At 36.9% G+C, this 24,704-nt stretch overlaps 1 protein-coding gene across 23 annotated transcripts in view; it reads right to left on the reverse strand.

Annotated features, from left to right (window-relative positions):
* Window positions 1-24,704, reverse strand: part of ZNF385B (zinc finger protein 385B) — a 423,448-nt gene that overhangs the window by 141,145 nt on the left and 257,599 nt on the right. For 2 of the 23 annotated variants that reach the window (XM_074009546.1, XM_065525708.2), the window contains exon 1: window positions 13,659-13,782. The exons of 20 other annotated variants lie outside the window; for them this stretch is intronic. The gene's annotated coding sequence lies outside the window, so the exon portion shown is untranslated. Of the gene's footprint in view, window positions 1-13,658; window positions 13,783-24,704 lie in introns of those variants that run through there. One more of the 23 variants, XM_074009550.1, reaches the window with a different exon arrangement.

Raw genomic sequence — 24,704 nt, forward strand, 5'->3', positions numbered from 1 at the left:
TTTCCTAGGAAGGTCTATCCTTAATTATGAGTGATTTAAAAGTCACAGTTGGCAAAACGTTTCTCCTTACCTATTCCTTTCACACTAATTATCTTCCAGGTGATTTAATGAGAATGTCATTTGCTGAGCATTTATTCCATGTGAGGCACTACTCTAGGTACTTGTGGTAGGCACTGCTAGTTGTCTTTCCAATCTCCAAAATACTAGAAGTATGAGCTCAGCAAATTGCTTCCCAGCTAAAGAAAGCATTTCCCAGAATTCCTTGCATCTAGCTGGGTCCACATGACTGGGTTCTGGCCAATGGGATATGAGTGGAAGTGATAACTTCCAGGTCATGCCCTTGGAAAGAAAGGTGTGTTTCCTCCATTTTTCCTTCCTGTAATCTGGAATGTATAAGTGGTAGTGACTTAAGCCTGTAAAAAATAATTGCACACCAGAAGTGCCTAAGCAAAAAGATGGAGTAGACAGGACTCCCAATAAGCTGTAATAACATTTCTGAATTGTTAGGTGAGACAAAAACAAGCCTCTGATTTATGAAAACCATTTTATTATTGAGCTCTTGTTACAGTAAAATACCCTGTATTTTCATTAATAGAGGACTGTATATATGCCTTGTAAGGTCTCACTACTCCAATTTTACTAGCAAATTTAGGCTTAGAGAGATTTTAAAACTTCCTCATAACCACTTTGGTAGTAAGGGGTGAGGCTGGTTTTTAAATCAAGTACCTTTCCCATTAGATCTTTTATACACTAATAGAGAGAAAATGACTAATTTATAAAAAATTAGAACTGTGCAGTTTTCAACCCCCGATCTATTAATCTCACAGGATTATAAAAAGACTTCAATTTCCTTGGATTAGCATTAGTGCTACAAACCCTTATTTTTCTAATAAAGTGTCTAGCAGTTGGTTACCATCTCCTCCAGGACTTATATTTCATAAAATGTTCCATTAGGAAAATTAAGGAGAAAAAGTATGCTGATTCTCCTGGAGTATGAAATGGAGAGCTGCTAGTCAGGATGCTAAAATAATTTACAGAATAATATACTAAGCACACACGATAACTCAGAAACAGATCAGAGGGGGTTTTGTGAGTGTGCACTGTCTTCCCTGGTATTATCTTTAGGTACTCCTTTAGTTCTTGAGGAGACATCAAGGAACAAATTAGACAAAGTCCCTACACACATAGAGATTATACTCAAATGCATCCACTATAGATAATGCCCTACAAAAATTAACAAGTTTTCAATGTGTGTCAGTAATTTGCATTTTAAAAATAAACTTTATAATTTGGAATAATTTTAAATTTATAGAAAAATTATAAAGGTAGTACAGAGGGTTCTCATTTCCACTAATATTAAAATCTTATGTTATCACATTTTTTTTTTTTTTTGAGATGGAGTTTCACTCTTATTGCCCAGGCCGGAGTGCCATCATGCAGTCTCAGTTCACTGCAACCTCCGCCTCCTGGGTTCAAGCGATTCTCCTCCCTCAGCCTCCCGATTATTTGGGATTATAGGCATGAGCCACCTTGCCCAGCTAATTTTGCATTTTTAGTAGAGACAAGGTTTCACCATGTTGGTCAGGCTGGTCTTGAACTCCTGACCTCAGGTGATCGACCTGGAAGGTTCTTTCAAAGAGAGGAGGCATTACCTTCTTCACCCTGTCCTGTAGTCAGTTGCTTTCCACATAGAAGTGACAGGCATTTTGAGTACCAAGGTCACACTTTAGGCATAGTAAAATGTTGAGGCTAAAAAGGGCTGGGATTTCTTAATGACTCTGAGGAGTCGTCAAATCAATCCTGTATTTCAGACCTCCAGACTTCTTTTATGTGGGAGAAAAATAAACTATCAATTTAAGCCATTATTATCAGGGCTCTGTTTCTGTGTCAAGTTCAATTTCTAACTAATATAGAGAGTTTGGAGAAGAGGCAGAAGGAAGTAACATTTATTGAGGCCTTGCTATATATCAAGTACTTTATATATTTTAATTTATGTAATCATCAAAACAACTTTATGCTTATTAGTTGAGAATATTGAAGATTAGTGAGGCTAAGATACTTGCTTAGGGTTATATAGGTCAGTTTTGAAACTAAGCCAGAATTTAAACCAAACTTTGCTTTCCCATAACAGCATGCTGAAGTATCTTGCATATAATAGGTACTCAGACCTATTATTGGTTACTAGGAATGGATACAAACATGTACATTGTTATGCCTCACTCAACAAGTAATACAGGTAAATATCTAAATAAATACAATTGCATACACTTAAACAGACAACAAAATAGAGACACACATCCATAGTTTGGGTCCTCCTACTATCCACATGATCAGCATCTCAAACAGTGGAATTGGCATCAGGGCCATTTCAGGAGTGAAACCTCAGATCTTACTGCCCTCAGTGCACATATAAATTATATGTTTTCTCTCTGGGCCAGAATGAAAAACCATTCAAACCATCCATCAACATACCCACTCAGTTTATACATTCATATTTACTGAGCATCTACCATGTGCCAAACAACCTGCTACTTGTTGTGTACACATTGTTGAAGACGACATAGTCCCTGTTCTCCAAAAGCATATCGTCTAGTGGGAGAAACAGAAAAATAAGTAGGTAATTACAATAGAGCACAGGTTTTCAACCTTGGCATTAATGACATTTTGAACTGAATAATTCAGTGTTGTGGGGTGCTATGCACTGTAGAATATTATAGGGATGTAGGTAGCATCCGTGGCCTCTACCTACTAGATGCCAGTAGCATCCTGATCCCTTGTTATAACAAAAAATGTCTCTAGACATTGTCAAGTGTCCCTGGTGGAGCGGGGGCGCAAAATCATCCTCCTACTACCTATCCTCTCACCACCTGAGCAATTGAGAACTGCTGCAATGCAGTATAAAATACTACAAAATGACAAAAGAAAGACAGGCATTGAACAACATGAGTCTAGGGACAGGAAAGTTTTCTGAAGGAGGGAACACCTTCACAAAGGCCTGAAAGTTCCACACAATTCAGCCAGATGAAGAATATATATGTTTCATATGTGTATCAGGAAGGCCTCTGAGCACGTGCAAAGACTCAGAGTTTATAATGACTACAACATATCTGGAGGATTAAAGGTGGCTTAGAAGGCATGGATTGTGGAAGTATGCATGAGGGAAGTAGGAAAAGCTATGTAAGTCTACTGAGGAATGCAGAGGAGAAGAAAGAAGGGGTTCAGTTTTGGATATGTAGAATTTGAGTTGCCTGAGGGACAACCAGGTGTAGATGTCCAAAAGACAGTTAGATTTCCATTTCTGAAACATAGGGGCATGACTCAGGCCAGAAGAATGAGCACCACCTACACATAGATGCCATATGTATAAATGAAATGACCCAGGGAGAGTGCAGTGTTTGAATGAGGAGCCCATGGACCTGACAGTGACAAGGGAGACAGAGGTGAAGGAAAATCAGGGCAGTCCTGATGTCACACACAGAGAGCAAATGAGGAGAGTTTCATAACATAGCATAAAGGTCAAGTAAGATGAGGAGTGACACACATCCACGGGATTTGGAAATTAGGGAGACATTGGTGACCCTTGCCAGAAGTACCTTATTGGTATGTTCTGGGTGGCAGCCAGCTTACAGTGGGCTGGAGTGAATGGGATGGGATAAAAGAGAGATACTTTCAAGACATTTGGCAGAAAGTAATGGAATGATGTAAAGACAGCGCTTATGGTAGGATAAGAAACAAATGTGCCCCAAGTAAAAAAGGAAAACATTGGCATGAGTTCTGTCTTCAGGTTATGTGGATGCTGTTTATAGGCTGCTCTTGTTTCTGGCTCTCGGAGTCTCCTGGGTATTTATATTGACCTACCTCATGGAATTTCTGAATGTAAGCACCAATGGATTGTGTTTGCCTTTTAACAGAACACCACATGATTCAGGGTGTCTTTATAGTACCTATTTACTTGCCTACGGTATGTCTTCTAAATGACAAATTAACTTTAATACCTGACTCATTCTGCACTACCGTTATAGGGCTCCCTTTAAAAAGAGAATGACTCCAATAGTTTAAAAGCAATGAATTCAAAACAATATGCCATTATATCTGTCAAGATCTAAAAACATATTTCCATTAAGTGTGTTTATGAAAATCCCTCCTCGAATTGAGAGGTTTCAGTATGTAATCTAACAGCCTTGGAATAAATGACTCACGGGGGATGAAAGCTGAAAGGATGTTACAGACTTTCTTCCTCTTTCCTCAACCCTCATTTAATCAGTGATTTTATAGGAATCACTTTCCTCACATCTTTTAGTTCTGTTCCTTCTACTCGATGGTTACTACTCTGACCTTTATCATCTCTTCCATGTACCTCTGCAATAGCCTCCTGAATGGTTTCCTTGCTTACCTTTGCCAAGCCTTTGCTATACTTTATAAGAATGATATTTCTAGAACACATATATGAACGGTTCACAAACTCTACTTAGAACCCTGTCATAGAGTCTCACAAATTCTGAAATCCTTATGTCATAGAAAGGCTTTTCCATTTGTTCCAATGATCCTTTGCATATTTTATCTTATACTTATATTCCAGCCATAAAGGAACACTGTTAGGTCCTGGAGCTTTATGCTGACTCGTTCCTATAGACCTGTGCTCTGATAGTTTCCATCGCGATATTTATCTGGATAGTGACATTCAAACTCAGTTCAAACATTTCATCTGTTAAGCCTTCATGAATTTCATCTTTCTCAACTAAACCTAGATAGGATTGACAGCTTTTATTTTGGTGCCCCCAATGTACATCATACAAATTTCTGTAACAGTCTCAAAACCACTTTTTTGCATGCATTTGTTTTTATAGATGTCTTTTCTATTAAACTGTCACTTCCTTGAAGACAGGGGCTGATTTTTACATTTTTATGTCTCACTAAAACATGGCATATCAGCGGCCCTGTAGAATCTGTTTAAAGGAAACTAGTCGAAGCCTCTATTATTACGAATAAGGAAACAAGGCCCAAAAGAAGCTAAATGACTTGCCTAAGGTCACTCATCTAATGAAAGGCTGAGTGAAGAATAGAAGCTGCAGCTATTTTCTGACTTACAGCTCTTGTGCCAAACTCGATTTCCACCACATTGACTTAAAAGGAGGGCACCCAGGGCCCAGCTCTGTAGGTTGCCAACTTGGTTCAAGAAGGTTTTAATATGAAATATTTAAGTAAGTATTTAATGAGGAGCTATTACTCTTTTTTGGTTGAAAGAAACAGTGAGCTAGAGCAAATGATCTATTATTGGCCAGGCACAGTGGCTCACGCCTGTAATCCCAGCACTTTGGGAAGCCGAGGCGGGCGGATCACAAGGTCAGGAGTTCGAGACCAGCCTGGTCAACATGGTTAAACCCTGTCTCTACTAAAAATACAAAAAAATTAGCCAGGCGTGGTGGCATGCACCTGTCATCCCAGCTACTCAGGAGACTGAGGCAGGAGAACTGCTTGAACCCGGGAGGTGGAGGTTGTAGTGAGTTAAGATCACACCATTGCACTCCAGCCTGGGCAACAGAGTGAGACTCCATCTCAAAAAAACAACAAAAAATTATGTATTATTTTGCTTTGTATTTACCTTCCTCCCTATTCCCCACTCTCTTCCACCTGGTTGACGTTACCAGTTAGCACTTGGGTATTTTTAAAGGCCTTCAAAATCTTTAAATACACACCAGCTGAAGACAAACTAATATGTTACCACATTCTTGTTGCCGGAATACTTGTCTCAGATAAAGAAGTTACTCTAAATATTTCATAAAATAACCTATAATAGGTTACATTGTTTTAGTTTGTTTGTTTGGCTTCTAAAACTTATGAATAGGCCGGGCGCGGTGGCTCAAGCCTGTAATCCCAGCACTTTGGGAGGCCGAGACGGGTGGATCACGAGGTCAGGAGATCGAGACCATCCTGGCTAACACGGTGAAACCCCGTCTCTACTAAAAAATACAAAAAACTAGCCGGGCGAGGTGGCGGGCGCCTGTAGTCCCAGCTACTCGGGAGGCTGAGGCAGGAGAATGGTCTAAACCCGGGAGGCGGAGCTTGCAGTGAGCTGAGATCCGGCCACTGCACCCCAGCCTGGGCGACAGAGCAAGACTCTGTCTCAAAAAAAAAAAAAAAAAAAAAAAAAAAAAAAACTTATGAATAAAAATGAGAGCGTAATAAACTCTCTAGGACTTCCCCAGAATTATGTGACTAAGTTGCTTTTTACGAGAAAACCATCTTTGGAATAGATTACAATTTTTTAAGTGACCATGACGATAACTAGTTTGTCCTTTTCATTCATGACCACAGGAAAACAGAGCACTTAACTGATGAATCTGTTTTATTTGGAATGTTTTAATAGTTCTTGGCATATAACATTAATATGTAAAGGCCTTAAAGAGCCCATTAAAGCACTGCACAACAAGCTGCATTTTAATAATGCAGAGACTATCCGAGATGGAGGCTAATTTCTGTTATTTAGGTACCATAAACAAAAATAAAAACTTTCCCAAAAAGCTGAAGCTCTAAGTAAAAGAGGTTTAAAATGCACATGTCCTACAGATGGCAGAACTTAAACATCACTCCTAGAAGCACAGGAAAAAAGAAAAGATTTAAAAAATCCCCTCCAAGTCCAGGCTTGTTTCAAGTCTTCTGTTCATAAGAAGATCAAGGGTACTATGAACATTCAACTTCTATTTTCCCCTAATATAAGTCCCGTTCTTTAATCTCTGAAATAAAACAAACTTGCCCCATGTTTAGAGTCTCTCAAAAGATAAAATGGTCTTTCATATTCCTTTAGGAGTTGATGGCACTTGAATACAAAGACCTGACACACTGAGGTGAGGTGAAAAACTGAGGGCCATTTTGTCAATGCCAGTTTCTAACGTCCATCGGAAAGGCAAGCATTTGGCAGGTCTCTCTCTCTCTCTCTCTCTCTCTCTCTCTCTCTCTCTCTCTCTCTCTCTCTTTTCTTTTTTTGTTTTTTTTTTCCAAGATGGAGTCTCGCTCTGTCGCCCAGGCTGGAGTGCAGTGGCACCATCTCAGCTCACTGCAAGCTCCGCCTCCCGGGTTCACGCCATTCTCCTGCCTCAGCCTCCCGAGTAGCTGGGACTACAGGCGCCCGCCACCTCGCGCGGCTAGTTTTTTGTATTTTTAGTAGAGATGGGGTTTCACCGCGTTAGCGAGCATGGTCTCAATCTCCTGACCTCGTGATCCGCCCGCCTCGGCCTCCCGCTTCTGTCTTAATGAGCAAAACTTCTGATATTAAAAAAAAAATGCCATTCTGCCTGGGCAAACGTTTATCTCAAAGAAGGGGAATGACTAGGAAACATTATTTTTCTCATCTTTTACTGAGTATGCTAGAAGTGAAGACTCAGTCCTGCCATTCCCCATGCAAGCAGGGAGAAAGAGGGTGGTATTTGAGTTCTGTCACATTTACCCACCATGATTGCTAAAATCCTTTTCCAACTTAGACTCTCTCTCCTGGGAAGGAGCCCGAGGCCATGAAAACCACTCACTTATCATATGCCACACCGCAGTGATCCTCTTGAGCAGACATCTTGGACTGCCATAATTTGCTTGACAGTCCTGAGGTCAGCCTGCCTAGTGACTGAAGATTCTTTTCTTTTCCATCTTCAAATGTTACGATGTACTGCCCTTTGTGTACATGGATGATGTCTCCGACCCACCACCAATGGCGGTGAGTCTGAAAACGAAAATGTGAGGATCATACAATAGGGCTGAGCTTTAGCGGCTACACACAGAAGGGAAATGCCACGAAAAACAAGGACTCTTGCAAAATGCTGCCTGGCACTGCCGAGAGAGCTCTGCAACAATCTACATGTTAGGATTTCGGAAACCTGCTTCCACCTGACCTGAAACCTCCTGCCTCTGTGGTATTTTCCATATTTTGGACTTAGTTTTCAGGCCAATATCTATTCTCTGAAACAGTTTCATGAGTTAACTGGTACCCCATATCTTTTCAGTGACAAAGCAGCATTAAATAATAATCATACCCAAGCACTTTGGGAAGAATTAAGGAAGGTATGTCAGCTTTAATTTAGAATTTTCTTGTTACTTGTCAGTTTGCCTCTCAGACTTAATGCCAGGAGGGAGTAAAAATCATCATTACTCCCTAGTTGCTCAATGACATACATGAAATGAATAGGAGGCTTAACTCTGGTCTAACTGGCTCAATTTCTGCTTGTATCAGCAGAGAGCCAGAGACTGAATGATCCAGCTTCCTGTCCATAATCCCATCAAGTTCAAACCAGGTAGGGATACCCAGACACATGTACATATTCCATAGGGAGAGAAGAACACCAAAGAGGAGAACAAAAGAAGTCTTGGAAAAGGGAGAGGATGACTTTATTTTTAAAGTGGGCTGGTTGGGAAGCAGTGTGAGGATTTCTTTAATCCATGGCTCTTCCCTGTTGTGCAGAGAAGGGGAAAGAAATGGTAGCTCTAGATTACATGCCTATTTCCTATTTGTATATACACATTGATGCTAAGCCTAACATGTGAATATCTTAGAGGGTCCCAGAGTTTCAAAATAATTAACCAAATCTCACTTTACCTCACTACCTCTATGATTAAAAGGAAAAATGTCAATGAAACACCATCAGTTTAGTCACTGGATACAAGCAGGTATGTGAAAAGTCCCACTGTGTATGTCTTATGGAAAGCTATGCACCGGGCCAATCTGAAAAGAGGATGTTATTGTGATGTGAATGCTTATTGTTAGTCTGAAACCTACTGTTGATCTGCTAATTTTTCTTTTGTGAGGCAGATCTAATTATAGTCAGATATCCAATTCTGTATTCATTAAACCATCACCAAAGTGACAAAAGTGACAATGGGAAAAAAATTAGCATGACATAGCAGAAAGTACATGTTCAAAAAGGACTGAGTTAACATCTCTGCTATTGTGTAGGGTCTGTGTGTGACCCTGGAGAAGTCACCTAACTTCTCTAATCTTCTGCTGCCACTCCCTGCAATGGGGAAACCATTATTTATGTCAGTGGGTTGTGCTCATCTTCCAGGGTTATCAGGATTGAACAGGAGAGGGCACATACCCTGGAGTCAGACCACTGGGACTTGAACTAATGCTCCTCAACTTCAGACAGCTTAGGCAAGGGAGTGAACCTCTTTGTGTCTCTGATCTCTCATTTGTAAGAGACGGGTTATGTTAGAATTTGTTTCATGGGATTAAACGAGACAATGCATACATGGGGTTTAAGCCCAATGTCTGGTAACTGGACTTCTACCTGTGCCATTTTGCCTATTTTACCTGTGACTGTTGTTACCATTATCTTGCCATCCAGAATGTGCTACTGTTCACTAATTTGTGGCTTTCTTTATTTCTCCATTTTAGATTCTTTTTCTGCACTCCTGAGAATTTTACGTGTTTAATACTACACAAATATCATTTGGTTATTTCAGCTTCCCCTTGAGATAAATGTTTTTACCTGACTGATACAGTTTGGCTCTGCATCTTCACCCAAATCTCATCTTGAATTGTAATCCCTATGTGTCAAGGGAGGGACCTTATGGGAGGTGATTGGATCATGGGGGTGATTTCCCCCATGCTGTTCTCATGATAGGGAGTTCTCAGGAGATCTGATTGCTTAAAAGTGGCAGTTTCCTTTGCACTGTCTCTCTCCTGCTGCCATGTAGGATGTCTCTAACATCCCCCTTACCTTCCACCATGATTGTAAGTTTCCTGAGGCTTCCCCCACCATGTGGAACTGAGTCAATTAAAACTCTTTCCTTTATAATCATCCAGTCTCAGGTAGTATCTTTATAGCAGTGTGAGAGTGAACTAATACACTGACCCACATTTACTTATAATGACTATAGTACCAACAGTCCTAGAAAGTTAAGGTTTAATGGGATGTTAGGGATTTTCTAATTATCCACTACCTGTTACAAAGATAAAGTATCTTAGTCCCAGAGTGGTTCATTTACAACACACACACACACGCGCGCACACACACACACACACACACACACACAATTGAAGCTCTTAGAAAGTTTCTGTGTAATAATAGAAAATTATTTTATGTTATTTTAAAACTTCTTTTAAATGTATATTTCCTATTCATTTCATATAATCACAAATGTTCCCTCTGTCCTTTCTATATTATCTGTATAGTGTGGTTTCAAAACTTTTTTTCTCAGCTTTCCAGTAGTTCTTAGATTAAGGAAAAATGGGAATATTTATATTAGAACATGTCTTACTTTGAGTAGAATATATACCTTATTGACCAGGGAAATACAGACAGCAATGAAAGGGCTTTGGGTATATGACTCCCAAGCAGTATTATAGAACCCAGTGGGAGGCAGGGGTTGGCCTGGCTAATACTGCTTTTCTTAAATGACTTTGCTTAATGTTCACCTTTAGAAAGCTGCTCTTTGCTGATGAAACTTTAACTTAATCTTTTCTAAACAGGGTTAATTTAAAAGCACGTCGTAACTGTTCAGTCCAAATGGTGACCTCAGTACTTGGTAAGGCTTCAGGGTAGAGAGTAAAGCCACTGAACTTTCTCTCTCTGCTTGGCTTATACTTTGCTCTGCCTAGCTAACATTAGATTCTCTCTTTTTTCCCCCATAAATTGGATATGATGGAATGTGTGGATTTGTCCTCATTAATAGATAAACTGAGGCTCAGGCAGAACCTTTCAGTGATTTACCAAGTGTCAGAGCTGTAGGTTGAATCTTGAGTTTCCCTCCAGGGCCATTCTATAAGATCACTTGGACCCCAGGGTTCCTTCTGCCCCAGTGACTTCAAGTAGCAGCTCATTTTCTTTTTTCTTAGTGAAAAACAGGCTCAGAGCATGCCCTATATAGTCCATAGTGTGAAAAGGAGGTGTTGTTAACAGCAATATAATTAGGTATCTTGTGATTAAAAATTGGGCAGAAACAATATCTTTTCAAAAGTCACACCACTGAAACCTGCACATGCTCCATTTATGAATAATAAATAGCTATGAATCCTCTAAACACTGAGACAAATCTCAAGGCTGGCAGATCTCTCTCTTTCCCTGCTCTTCTACCCCTTTACACTGTCTTCCAGAAAACACGTTGCTCTCTCAGCAGTGGTGCAGTTAAGAGCTCTCTATGCCCTCTTCCCCTGGTTGTTCATGCAGGCAAATATAAAGTCTATTTGGAAAAAAAAACCATGTTTATTTAAATAACTTAAATGCCATTTTTATAACTCATAAGTATAGCACTGACCACTGTAATTTAATAGCCTCAGTTAGCTGGATGGCTAAAATACACAATTCAGTCATAACATGGGCTCTACTATTTTCGTAGAAGGCTTTCCTTTGGTAATAAGTACACCTCACTAAAAAACTGAGAATGAAAGCATGACATTGTGATTAACTCCATGTCATCTTCACCACAGCAGGAACTCACAGCAAATTCTACCCTAGGAAAGTGCTAATACTTAGTAATTGGGAAGAACACCAAATAAAAGTATACTGTAAGATCTTTGGACTATATATATATATACACACACACATATACATATATATATATAAATTTTTTTTTTTTTTTGAGATGGAGTCTCGCTCTGTCACCCAGGCTGGAGTGCAGTGGCATGATCTCAGCTCACTGCAAGCTCTGCCTCCCGGGTTCACGCCATTCTCCTGCCTCAGCCTCCTGAGTAGCTGGGACTACAGGCGCCCGGCATCAGACCTGGCTAATTTTTTTGTATTTGTAGTAGAGACGTAGAGACGGGGTTTCACCGTGTTAGCCAGAATGGTCTCGATCTCCTGTCCTCCTGATCTGCCCGCCTCAGCCTCCCAAAGTGCTGGGATTACAGTCTCAAGCCACAGCGCCCGGCCTGAACAATATTTTTTTTTACAGTAAAGAATATACTATGAAAACTCCTTTGGAATTATGTTCTATTGTTTCATGGTCCAGATGGGGTTGCTGCATTATGTTAATTATTAATGAGATTTAAAAAAAATTAAACAGAAGTATGTTAGTTCTAGTTGAAGGCCGTATGTCTAAACTGCTCATGGAAGGTTTTTGGCAACTCTAATCTTCCTATACTTTACTTCTCTGTGTGTTTTTGTTATTAAGAGCAGGTTCCAATGGATTCTCAAAAATCTCTACAACCTTATATTAAGTACATAAGGGAATGTCAATTTTCATATGGGAATATGGTCTGTTACAACCTACCTGGGGATTCTAAAACCTAAGCTTTTGCAGTGAGCTTTATCAATCCAACCCACCATAAAAAGTTACTGTTCAAAGGCAAGACAAAGGAAATAACTTCCCCAGGATTGAATAGAATTCTCCCCAAACATTCAGATTGCTTTCAATTATGATAAAAATGGATTACTTGCTGTCAATGGGACTGATAGTAAAACCTGGTTTGAGGGAAGAAATATTTTTTTGAAAAACTATAATAAACACTGAAATATAACAAAATAAAACTCAGAAATTGTAAATGAAACAAAATAAAGTATCTGAAAAAGACATTATTATTATTCTTTTTGCCGAACATTCCAAATATTCAGTTTTCCATTTCAATACTTTTTCCTTACCAAAAATTATTAGCAACAATGGTATTCTTGAACAAGTTATTTTTTAAAAAGCCATCAGGAATACATTTGATTTAAATCTCCATTTACATTTCTGAAATACAATTTCAAATAAGAATTCTCACTAGGATTATTTTTCTTAAATTACTAACTTGAACATATACTTTCATTTATTATACATGTTCAAGAATGCTGAGCAGTTCAATCTTCACGCATAGAACAATTACTTAAATACTTGAAAACATCCCCAAAAGATAACATAGCTCTGAAGAGTACACAGATACTCAAGTGTCAAGAAAAGCAATTCTGTCCTTATGGTTATTAACAAGAGACTAGCTAAGCCTGGTTCTACCAAAATGTCAACTACTGTCAACATTTTTAGAGAAAGTTCTTACACTTGTCTATACCATCCTTTAACTCATCTAAGTTATAACTAAGGTGATGATGTAATTTATCATCCAAACCAGGACAGTTTAGAGAATGAAAGGGGATGCTATTAATAGTCATAGGCCAGGAAGGCCCCCCCAAAAATGAGCTAAATGGTCACTTTAGTTATAGCCATCCTCCTTCATAATCTTTCTCCTGTCAAGAGCGTACACATGCAATAGTCCCCTTCTCCCAATTACAATGTTCATTTCCAGGACATATAAGTCAAGATGAGAAAGGGAAGAGGGGAGAGGAAAATCAGGCAGACTGCTTTCAACTCTGTAAAAGAGAAGCAGTCAAAAAGAAACAGAAGACCAAATAAAACAAGATCAGTTACTAAGGGAGGGCAAAAGTTAAAAAAATTCACTTCACTCCCCCGATTATTTGTTTTGAGCTTGTTTTTGCTTTCCTTTTAGCTCCTAGCCTAGTAGTATAGATTAGTAGTTTTAGATTAGTAATTTGTTATTGTTATAAAGCAGCTGTAACTTCAACTTAATTTGGCAGTCACATAAACAAATCTAAATAAACATTAGGAAAAAAAGTAGTTAATTCCATCAGGTTTCATTAATGAACAGTACTCAAAGCTACTGAAAATGGTCCAGTGCTCTCAAATGGCAGTATGCTAATTTAGTCATGGTCAACTCGTCATCATACACTTTATAATATACCTACTTTTTTGCGTATGTTACAGCAGGGAAGAGACTGTTCACCACTACTGATTTCTAGTCTTCTTTGTGACTACCTATATCTCAGCCCCAGTGTTCTGACTGTAAGTCACAGAAAATAATACCCTAACATATGACTTGAGCCAGCAAATGGCACTTGGCCTAAGGTTGACTCAGTTACTAAAACTACCAGCACTGCTGTAAGCCCATTATAAGCTGATGTTATTTTTGACACTAATATTTTTGAAGCCAGTTCAGATAAAGAGGAGGCTCAATGCCAAAATATGCTTGTAAGTAAGTAGGACTCTCACCTCAGGACAACAATATCTTATTCAGACCATGATACCAAGCCATGGTCTCAGTTGATATAGGTAAACTCTGGTTTTTTTTTTTTCTGTTTTGTTTTTTTTAGACAAGGTCTCATTCTGCCACCCCAGCTGGAGTGCAGTGGCCTAATCATGGTTTACTGCAGGCTCAACCTCCTGGGCTTAAGCAATCCCCCGACCTCAGCCTCCTGAGTAGCAGGGTACAGACACATGTTCCCACGTGCAGCTAGTGAACTTAAGTTAGAAACGACTAGAAAAAGACTTTGTAGACCTATGATAATATGATAAAGCAAATTTTATGTAGGCATAAGATAAATGCCAATAAAAATAATCTGACTTTTATCTTTATTTACTTCACTATTAATCACCCAATAGGGAATTTATACTGAAAAAAAAATGAAAACTATCACTTAAAAGAATTAATGAAAATCTGAAACTAGGAATATTGAAAGGAAAAAAATCATCCATAGGGTGTCTGATCTTTTTATTACTACCTCCAAAATGAAGAGTTTGCCTTCCTCAATGAAATGGCTTTCTAAGGCCTTTTTAATTTAAATCATTATGTCCCTATGGGAGATATTTATGGGTTATTCAACAACTATGCCAACTTTCTTCTAATGTTTCTTCCTATAAAGCTTAAAAACTACATTTCCTATATGTTCTCCCATGGATGATTTAGGTTCCATCATTCAGGAATGCTAAAGTAGGTCACATGGGCCTAAGGCATCTGGCTGTAATGCTGTGGGCTGTGGCAGAAGTGCAGGGTAGTGATAGTTCCTAATGGTGGCAGCAGCCGCAGCTCTTTGAGCAGCCCAGTTCTGTGATCGGGCTTTAGAAGTCACATCTAGAAACTCAAGCTAAAGGTTGTTTTTCAACCATCCCAGATATTCTTTTTTTTCTTCCAGAGACAGGGTCTCACTCTCTCACCCAGGCTGGAGTGAAGTGGTGTGATCACAGCTCACTGCAATCTTGACCTCCTGGGCTCCAGCGATCCTCACACCTAAGCGCCACCCACTCTACCCACCTCCCTTGCCCCCAAGTAGCTGGAACCACAAGCATATTAAGCACGTTATCAAACCATTGTGCTTCGCACTCCAGTCTGAACAACAGAGCAAGACCTTGTCTAAAAAAAAGAACAAAGAAAAAAAAAAAAGGAAAAGAAAAGAAAAAGAAAATAACTGGTGAGTTCCTGAATCCAGGAATATGTGCATTTATAACTTCATAGAAACCATCTACGGAGTACAGTATTTAAAAAACTGTTTGCAGAGCAAGCATTTTGTAAACAATTTAGGAGTGGGTATACATAATAATTTCAAGGAACTACTATTTTCTCCACTAAATTCTTCAAAATCTTTTAGTGGATGGACTTTTAATATCTCTAATAGGTTTCTATTGCTGCATAACAAATTACTCAAGAAAAAATCAGTGGCTTGGAACAATACCCATTTATTACCTCATAGTTCTGTAGTTTAGAAGTCTGAGTGGGTGTGACTAGATTCTCTGCTTAGGGTCTCACCAGGCATTGAACAGAATAGACTCTTACCTACAGGCTCTCAGTTCTTTCCCCTGGACTACTGTTTCTGCTTGCTGAGTCATTCATCTTTTCTGAACAGTAGTTCGAAACTAAGTAGTTTTATCAGCCTGCTTTCTGCAAGTGGAATTTTGGTATCTAACAGCCTCTTTTCACTTTGTAGTCTCCCTGTTCCTTTCAGTCCAAGCTGGCAGTGTTTCTGCTGACATAATTTTCTCAAAAAACTTTGTGAGTCTCTTGTGGATGACACAGAGATGTTCTCTATCAGACTGAGACCATGTCTACAAATCTTTTTGAGATGTCCTCTATCTTTGGCTTCTGTTGAGATGGCTGAGGGCAACACTCTGAAGGTTCACTGAAGCCCTCTAATTTGAGATCTATTAGGCACAACTTTAAAGTCTTAGGACCAAACACTCTAATCTTTTGATCTTTCACAGTTTCAGCAAAGAGTTATATAACCACACCCTTAACTTTTTTTTTTTTCCTATGCCATACTTTCAGAAGCAATCTCTTACTTTTAGCATCTTTTGTCATCTGAATAGACTGATACTTTTTCAAATTGTCAAGCCTGAGTTTCTTTTTGTTTAATAGTTTACCCCACTTTATCTCTCTGACATTTTACTCTAAGCAGCAAGAGTAAAATGGTAGTAAAAGAGTAAAACTCTGAGCAGGTCACATTTTCAACACTTTGCTTGAAAATTTCCTTAGCTAGATATCCTTGTTCATCTTTCACAGGTTCTCTTTTCCACATAACTGAAGGAGACAATTCCACTAAGCTTTTTTGCCACTATGTAACAAGGATCTATCTCCATTCTTTCAATTCCCAATAATTTGTTTCCCATATCTTACTGAGCCCCTACCAGCAGTCTTTAATGTCCATATTTCTACTAAGAGTCTGTTCAAAGCAATCAAGGATTTTTCTATCATGCTCCTCTAAATTGTTCCAGCCTCTATCCACTTTCTGATTTCTTACATTTTTAGCTGTTGGTTATGACAGCACCCCACTTCAGGTACCTAATTTATATCTTCAGAAAAGTTCTACTTCCCTTGGTGGTTATTTTTTTTAACAGCCACAAATCTGGATTTTATATTTTTATGGTGGGTTTACTGTATCATTTTATCTTAAAAGGTAACTTTTATCTTAAAGCAACACTTTAACGCAGTTCAGTGGTAGCCAAAGTCTATGATGTACATATTACATTGACTGTTTTTTATATATAAAATGTACTATATTGACACCTAAGTTTGGATATAGGCATAACTTAATATGTCAATGACTGCATATACAAAGTTAATCTGTATCCTTCACAGTCAGGAGCTTTACTCTTGAAATTATGATTTCATTAGTCTTTCATGTTCCTTCCATCCACCTTTCTCGTAGTCACTCCATCTGAGCTTATCACACGACATATGCACAGATATCTTTGTGCCAATTATTCATGGGTTTTATTGATGCAAGTTATACAATACCGTCTTATTTTGCATTTTAATGTGGCCTGGGAACATCAGAATGTTTTATGAGGTTGATATGAAATATATATTATGTTCATGTCTTACAGTCAGAAAAAGAAAGATAAATAATATTATTGCCCCATAAGTCTTTTTTTCTTGGTTTGAAGTTCAAATTCTAAGTTGAAGTGTCCCAATACCAAAAGTTAACCATATGAAAAACTCTCTGAAAAGATTAATTCAACTTTCACAATGTGAAGAAGTAAAAATCATCTTCACTAGAGCTCAGGATTTGAAAATGTCAGTCCAAAGAGAAAATCTTGAAATAATTCCAAGTTAGCAAGAAAAAAAAAGATGTCTAATATAATTGCCATGGTAATTACCATACACCCTGTTACAAAGTAGTTTGTGGTTAGTAAAGTGCTTCTGTATTAGTTTCTTTAGAATGAAGACATACTCAATGAATACAAAGTTTTGAAAACTAAAAAATAATATTAGTAAATTGTGACATGCTTTCAGAAAGGTATCTTAAAAATACAGCCCAAACTAAAACTCATTAAAATGAGCTTGTTTTCTTAATATTCCTGAGTTGACTCAACTGCCTCCCCTGCCATGCTTGTGGCGCTCTAGTTCATGTGTTTTCTAGTCTGCATCCTGCTCCACTGTGAAAAGAGATACTATCTTGAATGGGGTAGGGACTGGGTTTTTCTGTGATTAAGGCTAATTGTTGTTACATTATGTAGTTCACTACAGAAGCTTCCTTGTTCTATATCCTCCTCATTATGGCATGGTTCTAATGTGGTTTAGTCTTAAGTGTTCAAAACATATTACAGACTTTTTTGATGAGGAACTCATGTGATATATTTGAATATGTCAAATATGAAGTCCATTTATAATATATATATAACCTGTAATAATCTGGTATATATTTATTAAAAAATAAAACCTCTATGTATGAGGTGGTGGTGAGAATATGCACATGATATACCAAAAGCATGAATCATATATTAGAATTTGAATTCTGAAAATCCCATAAAGTTGTAATAAATGCCATAACAAATTCCATGAAACTAAGGCTTTGCCTGCACAAGAACTTTTGAAATTGTGACATCTTATACCTGGATGTTTGGTACATAAAAAAATTAGCCTTAACTTTATTGCTCATCTTTCTAAAAAGAGTTTACTAATTCTTTAGAAATAAAAAGGATTTGTTATATTGATTCTTTTAATAAAGTAGTGGGACACTTTGCTATAAGCAACAGATTTTTATATTAAGTGCTTTAGATGTTTACAATAAAAAGAAGAAAACTATCCCTAATTAAAGATACTTATTGTGAAGAATTCTAAAATATGTGAGGAATCATGATTTAATCTATACAGTCATAAGTCTTATAATGATTCTGTCAATGATAGATTGCATATACAATCGTCCCTTAAGATTATATAATACTGCATTTTTGCTGTACCTTTTCTATGCTTAGATACACCAAAGTCTCTGGATTTAGAAACAGAGGTCCAAGAAGACTAAGGGACTTGCTCAAAACTATGCCCTTTGGGTTTCATGATCAGAATATCAGACCCAGATCTTCTGATTCCAAAAATCACAGGTCTATACAACTTGCCACTTTTATGCCCTAATGTCAAGTTCGTGTAGATGGAACGCATTTAAAACAGTAAAAAGTAATGGAAACAAAGTAATAATTTTTGATAAACAAATATTTAATTTCAACTAATTGCCAAAATTTATCTCTCACAACAGAATTAATGGGAGAAAACTTAGGGAAATGCTTTAATCTTCCTTAATTAACACTTCATTAAAATAACTTAAAAATAAGTATGCTTCTATAGTTTTATGTGGAACTGCTTTCTCTCCAGCTTTCCATCTGCTAAAATATCTCCATTAAGTTATTTAAATGTCATGGCCTTCCATGTCGATACAGTGTTTTTCCTTAAGTAGATATCCAATAAACATGCTGAAAGACAAAAGCAGATCCTGGGCATTCCTTAAACCACCAACAAGGATACAGTAGTAATTAGATCAAACAAGTGATTGTATAGAAGAAAAATAAAAGAACCAAGCAGTCTCTTGAAAATTCAAATAACATTCTGAAGACTGATAGTAGCCAGGTTTAATGACTTAGTAAAATATAGAATATGGAAGTATATATCAGTGATTCAGCAAGAAATTTCTTCTATGGTGAGGGGTAGACACCCTTCCCCCATCCTATTGGGCAATGAGGCAAAGCTGCTGGCTCTGGGCTGCTCTGTCCAGGTAGATGCTTCATGGTACATGGATTGCGTTAACCATTTTGAATATGCCACTATGACTACGTGGAAGAAAGAAGTCATCATGAACTGCATCCACTAACCTGTATTGTGAACTCTCATTTGTTTATTGGTTCATTAGTAAACCTAAATGGAAACAACTCTAAATGATGTCTGATTCTTCAATTGTGCCAATCTTCCAGCCCAGAGCAGATTTAATGGTCTGGCTTAGCCTAAGCCCAACCATCATTGCTTAGAAAATGTCTGCAAACCTAAGGGTTATATAATGACAGATATAATCTGAATTGCAACAATGGGCTCAATAAAGAAACTAACTCCAGCATGTTAAGAACTAAAGACATCACTTAAAAACAATTGACATTTCTTGAAAATATCATTTTGATATGCAATTAAAGAAGGAGGTTTAACATCGTGACTAAAAAAACTACAAATGTAAGTTGGATGCTGACAAGTTTGACAATAAAGTGAATTACTTCTGCAGGCAAGTCAATGAGGAAATCTAATAATATTCGAGTCAAAGGAGAGTTGCATAGCTTCCTAAGGTGGCTACTCCAAATGAGAATATATTTCTCTGAATATGTAAGCCAAGGTAACTTATCAAGTGTCCATTTCTATATCTTTTGGGTGAAATAATGTATCTCTCAAATCTCTGCACAGGTAGACTCCTTCATATTGAAATAATAATTAATGTAATATTTTGTTTTTGGTCCTGCAGGGGCATTGCCATTTAAGTTGCTTAACAGAACTAAAGTAATAGTCTTGCAGTTATTGTTTTGTACAATTCCATTTGTCAGTCTTAACGACTTCATTGTGAGCTCCTTGAAGGCAAGAACCAACCCCGTGTTATTTTTCTTCCTCCGTTACAGAGTACCTAAAGTTCCCAGAATTATATTACTCTAATAGAAAGACACACATTACATTTAGAAAAAAACATTTCCAACTCCGACTTTCTCACGTAATAGCAGCATTTAGACTCCCACTGAAGGAAATGGTGTAGTACAGATGAGTTTTTCAAAAGTTTTATAAATATATGTGGATAGAAAAGAGGACAAAGTGAAGGTGACATTATAAACACATAGGCCATTTCATTCTTGGAGAAATAAATGCATATAACTCAGTTGGGTATCCCAGTCAGCATCATTTTCTTGTATATAAAATACTAAAATGCATATTCTTACAAACCTTTGAAATATATACATTAGAGACCCTGGGTATATTTCTAAAGCAACATCTAGAAGCAGAGTTTAGGTTTGGGGATGCTGCCAGTTTATCTGATAGCTTTATGCTGTGGGAGGAGGAGTAAGGGTTTTGGGCTGGGTGAAGCAAGAATGAGATTTTGAAGTTCACTAAGCAAATTCTGAAAATATCTCAAAGCAATAATGAAATATTCATTTTATGTATAAAATTCTTGGTTATAATCTAGGATTATCATTTTTATGCCTTATGAGACTGGATAACAGCTACAGAATAAACATTTTTTTCTGACTTTTAACATAATAGCAACTACACTATAAAGTTTCTAAATCTAAGTAGTATGATAATAGTTTGCAGTTTCATGTTGCTAGTTCTATTTTTTCATAGCTCTGACATTGTATATACAATAGAACCTGATATAAAAATGAATCTTGCCTTGTGCCCCAGTGATCTGAAGAACCCTTCACTTTCCAATTACAGTTGCCACTTGAATTTGGGACACTGTTTAAACAATGTATATATTTACATTTATATATACAAGTTACTTGAAATTTTGTATTAATTGCAATATACTCATTACAAATATTCTTTGAGGTCAATAACTATAAGGTCCCTTAAAATAATCAAGAGAGCCAGCAATATTATTACACTAAAATGTCATGATCAAAGAAAAAGTTTCAGTTTTTAAACATCTTTTGCCCCAAATATGCCATGAGGACTATCTGAATTTCTCCTGTTAAAGCTATGATCTGATATGCTTTTTACTATGACACGCACTGAGAGTCAACAAGAAAAGGATTTTAGGGGCAGGATTAAAATGATTCTATTTTTGCTACTTAATAATGAACCTACAATTCTCATCACATTGATGGGAAATGTATATAAATAAAATTAAATGTCTCTTCGTAGTATATTCTACAAGAAGTAAAAATATAAACATAGTGTGATATATCAAAATTTTCAAAGATATTTATGTAATACTTAGAACTCTCCACTAAGAAAAGGTGCAATTAGAATTAGACTATTTGTATGAGCTTATTTTAAAGACACCATACAATTATAGGTTCAGTCTGATTAACTAAAATACAACATGTATGCTTGCTTGCTTGCTTTCTCTCTCTCTCTCGCTCTCTTTCTTTTTTTTTTTTTTTTTTTTGACAAAGTCTCTGTCGCTCAGGCTAGAGTGCAGTGGCGTGATCTCACCTCACTGCAACCTCTGCTTCCAGGGTTCAGGCGATCCTCGTGCCTTAGCCTCCTGAGTAGCTAGGATTACAGGCATGTGCCACCACGCCTGGCTAATTTTTGTATTTTTAGTAGAGACAGGATTTCACCATGATGGTCAGGCTGGTCTCAAACTCCTGACCTCAGGTGATCCACCTGCCTTGGTCTCCCAAAGTGCTGGGATTACAGGCGTGAGCCATCGTGCCCAGCTTTTTTTTTTTTTAAAGTTAAGATAATTATGAACATTCTACTTAGTATAAATCACCTAAGACTGCTAATTGAAATTACATTTTTCTAAGCTATGTAAGGGTTTGTTTTTCTATTAGCTCATCTAAATGACTAAATGACTCAAACATTTTTGCCTTCTACAGTGGTAACTACCTTGTAATTTCTCAAGAGAAAACATCATATATATTGGCAACAAATGAGAGTCTGGGGAACCAGAATGATTTTCCAATGGAGTAATTTTATTTTGTAATAGAAGTTATGATAATTCAAATGTTACATTAGAGAACAAATTCTTGACATAGGAACAAACGTTACATACTTGAAAGGTACATCCATTGCCACAGGTATGTCTTAATCAAGCAATAACTCATTAAAGGAGTGCTTTTTGGTATTTATTTTTCATTGTTGATTAATATTTTAAAAGCTTTTTATGTGTAAAGATGCTAAAATTTTCCTTAAATACCTCTAAAGATCAATATAATTCCACAAGTATTTTCAAACCAATTTGAAATTAAACAATGTGATTCTTACTATTTAATTTTCTTCCTCATGGATTTGGATTTCTCTAAAATTGACTGGGCCTTAGGTAACAGTATGGCAGGACAGAAAAGAGGAGGAACACACTGTTGCTGAAGTAAGACAAATGTGGGTTCAAGTTTGGCTCTGCGATTTTTGATCTGGGGGAGCCTAGAGACATCAGTCTATCTAAGTCACAATTTCCTCACCTATGAAGTAAGGATAACAGCATTACCCATCTTTACAGGACTGTATGGATTAAATGAGAGATAGCATGTCTATCATTGAAAGCCAAAAAGGGCTTAGCAGAGTGCACACACTCAATACATGTTAGTGATCTTCCAAGGCAGCCCAGATTAGTTTGGTTGTAGTAGGGTCTGGTTCAGTGTATAAACATTCGTAAAGCTTTGGTCTTTTAAAATAGGGTTTTAGAATCTCATTTTTCAAAAGAAATTCTTTTCCATTCCCAAATCAAGACAATGGCCCGGGATCTTTAAAGAACAATTTTGTTTTATAGCTTTCAGTGTATCATGGTGGAGACCGGCACAATCACAGTGTAGATTTGTATGGTTCTTTATAGTATTCAGAGTGCTAGCTCATATGTTATGTCATGTGATTGTAGCAACAATTCTCTGAGGAAGGTAAAGAAAATAGTGTCTCCAGCTGACCCATTATAAAAGCAGATTGACAGTGGTTACTTGAAAACTCTCACAGGGTTAGTCACCGATGAAAACAGGACTACATTCGGTACTTCATCTTAGGCTAGTAATTCCTCCATATACTCGCTCTTCAAATAAACTACAATAATTCTATATTTATGGGAGAGTAAACAGGAATGCATCAAATAAAATTAAATGTCTCTTTGTAGTAGATTCTACAAGAAAGAAAAAATAACTGTAGTGTGATATATTAGGATTTTCACAGACATTTATTCAATACTCAGAAGTATCTTCTAATAAAAGGTACAAATAGAATCAGATGATTTTAATGACCTTATTTAAAAAAACAATGCTACATTATTTGCCAATATTTCTTCTCCTGCAGATAATTTATTGGAAATGAAATCCAAGTATCCATTCAGAAAATGCTTTTGTAGTAATCTGTGACCAATTTTAAAGCCAAGTCCATTCTGAACATTTTTATCAAAAGCCTTCTCTAAGGATTGGCACAGCACTTGACCTGGTGGGATAAATCAAAGCAAGGTTGCAGAGACTCTGCTCTCAATAAGTTTAAAAGCTGACTGGAAAAAGCAAAACAAAAACAAAAAACTTTAAAGTATAGAATTATTAAAAAATTAAGCTATAAAAATGTTTAAGTGGATTCCTAAGAAGGGGCTAATGATGGATAGGAAAAAGGAGCAATTTTAAGAAGGGGAATAACTGGAAAAAAAATACAAAAATAATTCTGGCCCAATAAAAGAATGTCCTATTATCTAGAACTTGGAATTAACTGCCAAAAGATAACTAGTTGGAACCCAGAACTTCCAAGAATCATTTCTGCAATTTAAAAATATTTATGTTGGTAATCTTTTTTGAATCCTATTCATCACACAAATTATAATGCAAATAATCTATAAGTAAGTCTTGCTATCCAGAGAGGTTTTTCCAAAGTAAATATTTTTGTATATTATAAATATTTATAAAGAGAATTACAAGAATATAGATATTAATTTGTTGCAAAGTAAAATGGCAAGACTGTTTTTGAGCAAATTTTCTTGTCTACTTATAAATACTATCCTTGTCAAAGTGGTTTCTGGAGGGAATGTCTCAAACTATATTTCCACAGAGTGCTATAACGTTTACAATTGTGAAATGTCACTGAGCCTACAAATACCTTTTAACTGAATCCAAGAACATTTTGTTTTCAGTAGCACAAGAGAGTCATAAGTGTTTTCTTTTCAAGCAAGGTACATAACTGATGAGTAATTTGTTTCCCATGTTGCAAATTTTAAGAAGTATTCATATGATGTTGTTTGTTTTTGGCTCCATAGTTATTGAAAGCATATCCTATATCTTTAATATAATAAAGTCTGTCTCCCCTATCTCAAGGATTTTGGATGCCTGATAGAGGCATGTTTAAAACACACAGTATGATTTTTCAGAATGCACAGCAATGTATTTTGACATGTTAAATGTTAATAACAGAATTTTTTATAAAAGTATTTTAATTTTACCACATGCCACTTTACCTAATTCTCTTAGGTTCACTAGACACATGATTTTTTCTTCAGCAAGATTTATTTGCTGATTAAAATAGGATATCAATACATACTGCTTCCTGTGCTATTTCATTTATGTCATAT

The sequence above is a fragment of the Macaca fascicularis genome, chromosome 12 (assembly GCF_037993035.2).
Source record: "Macaca fascicularis isolate 582-1 chromosome 12, T2T-MFA8v1.1".
In the NCBI taxonomy this organism is placed as follows: domain Eukaryota; kingdom Metazoa; phylum Chordata; class Mammalia; order Primates; family Cercopithecidae; genus Macaca; species Macaca fascicularis.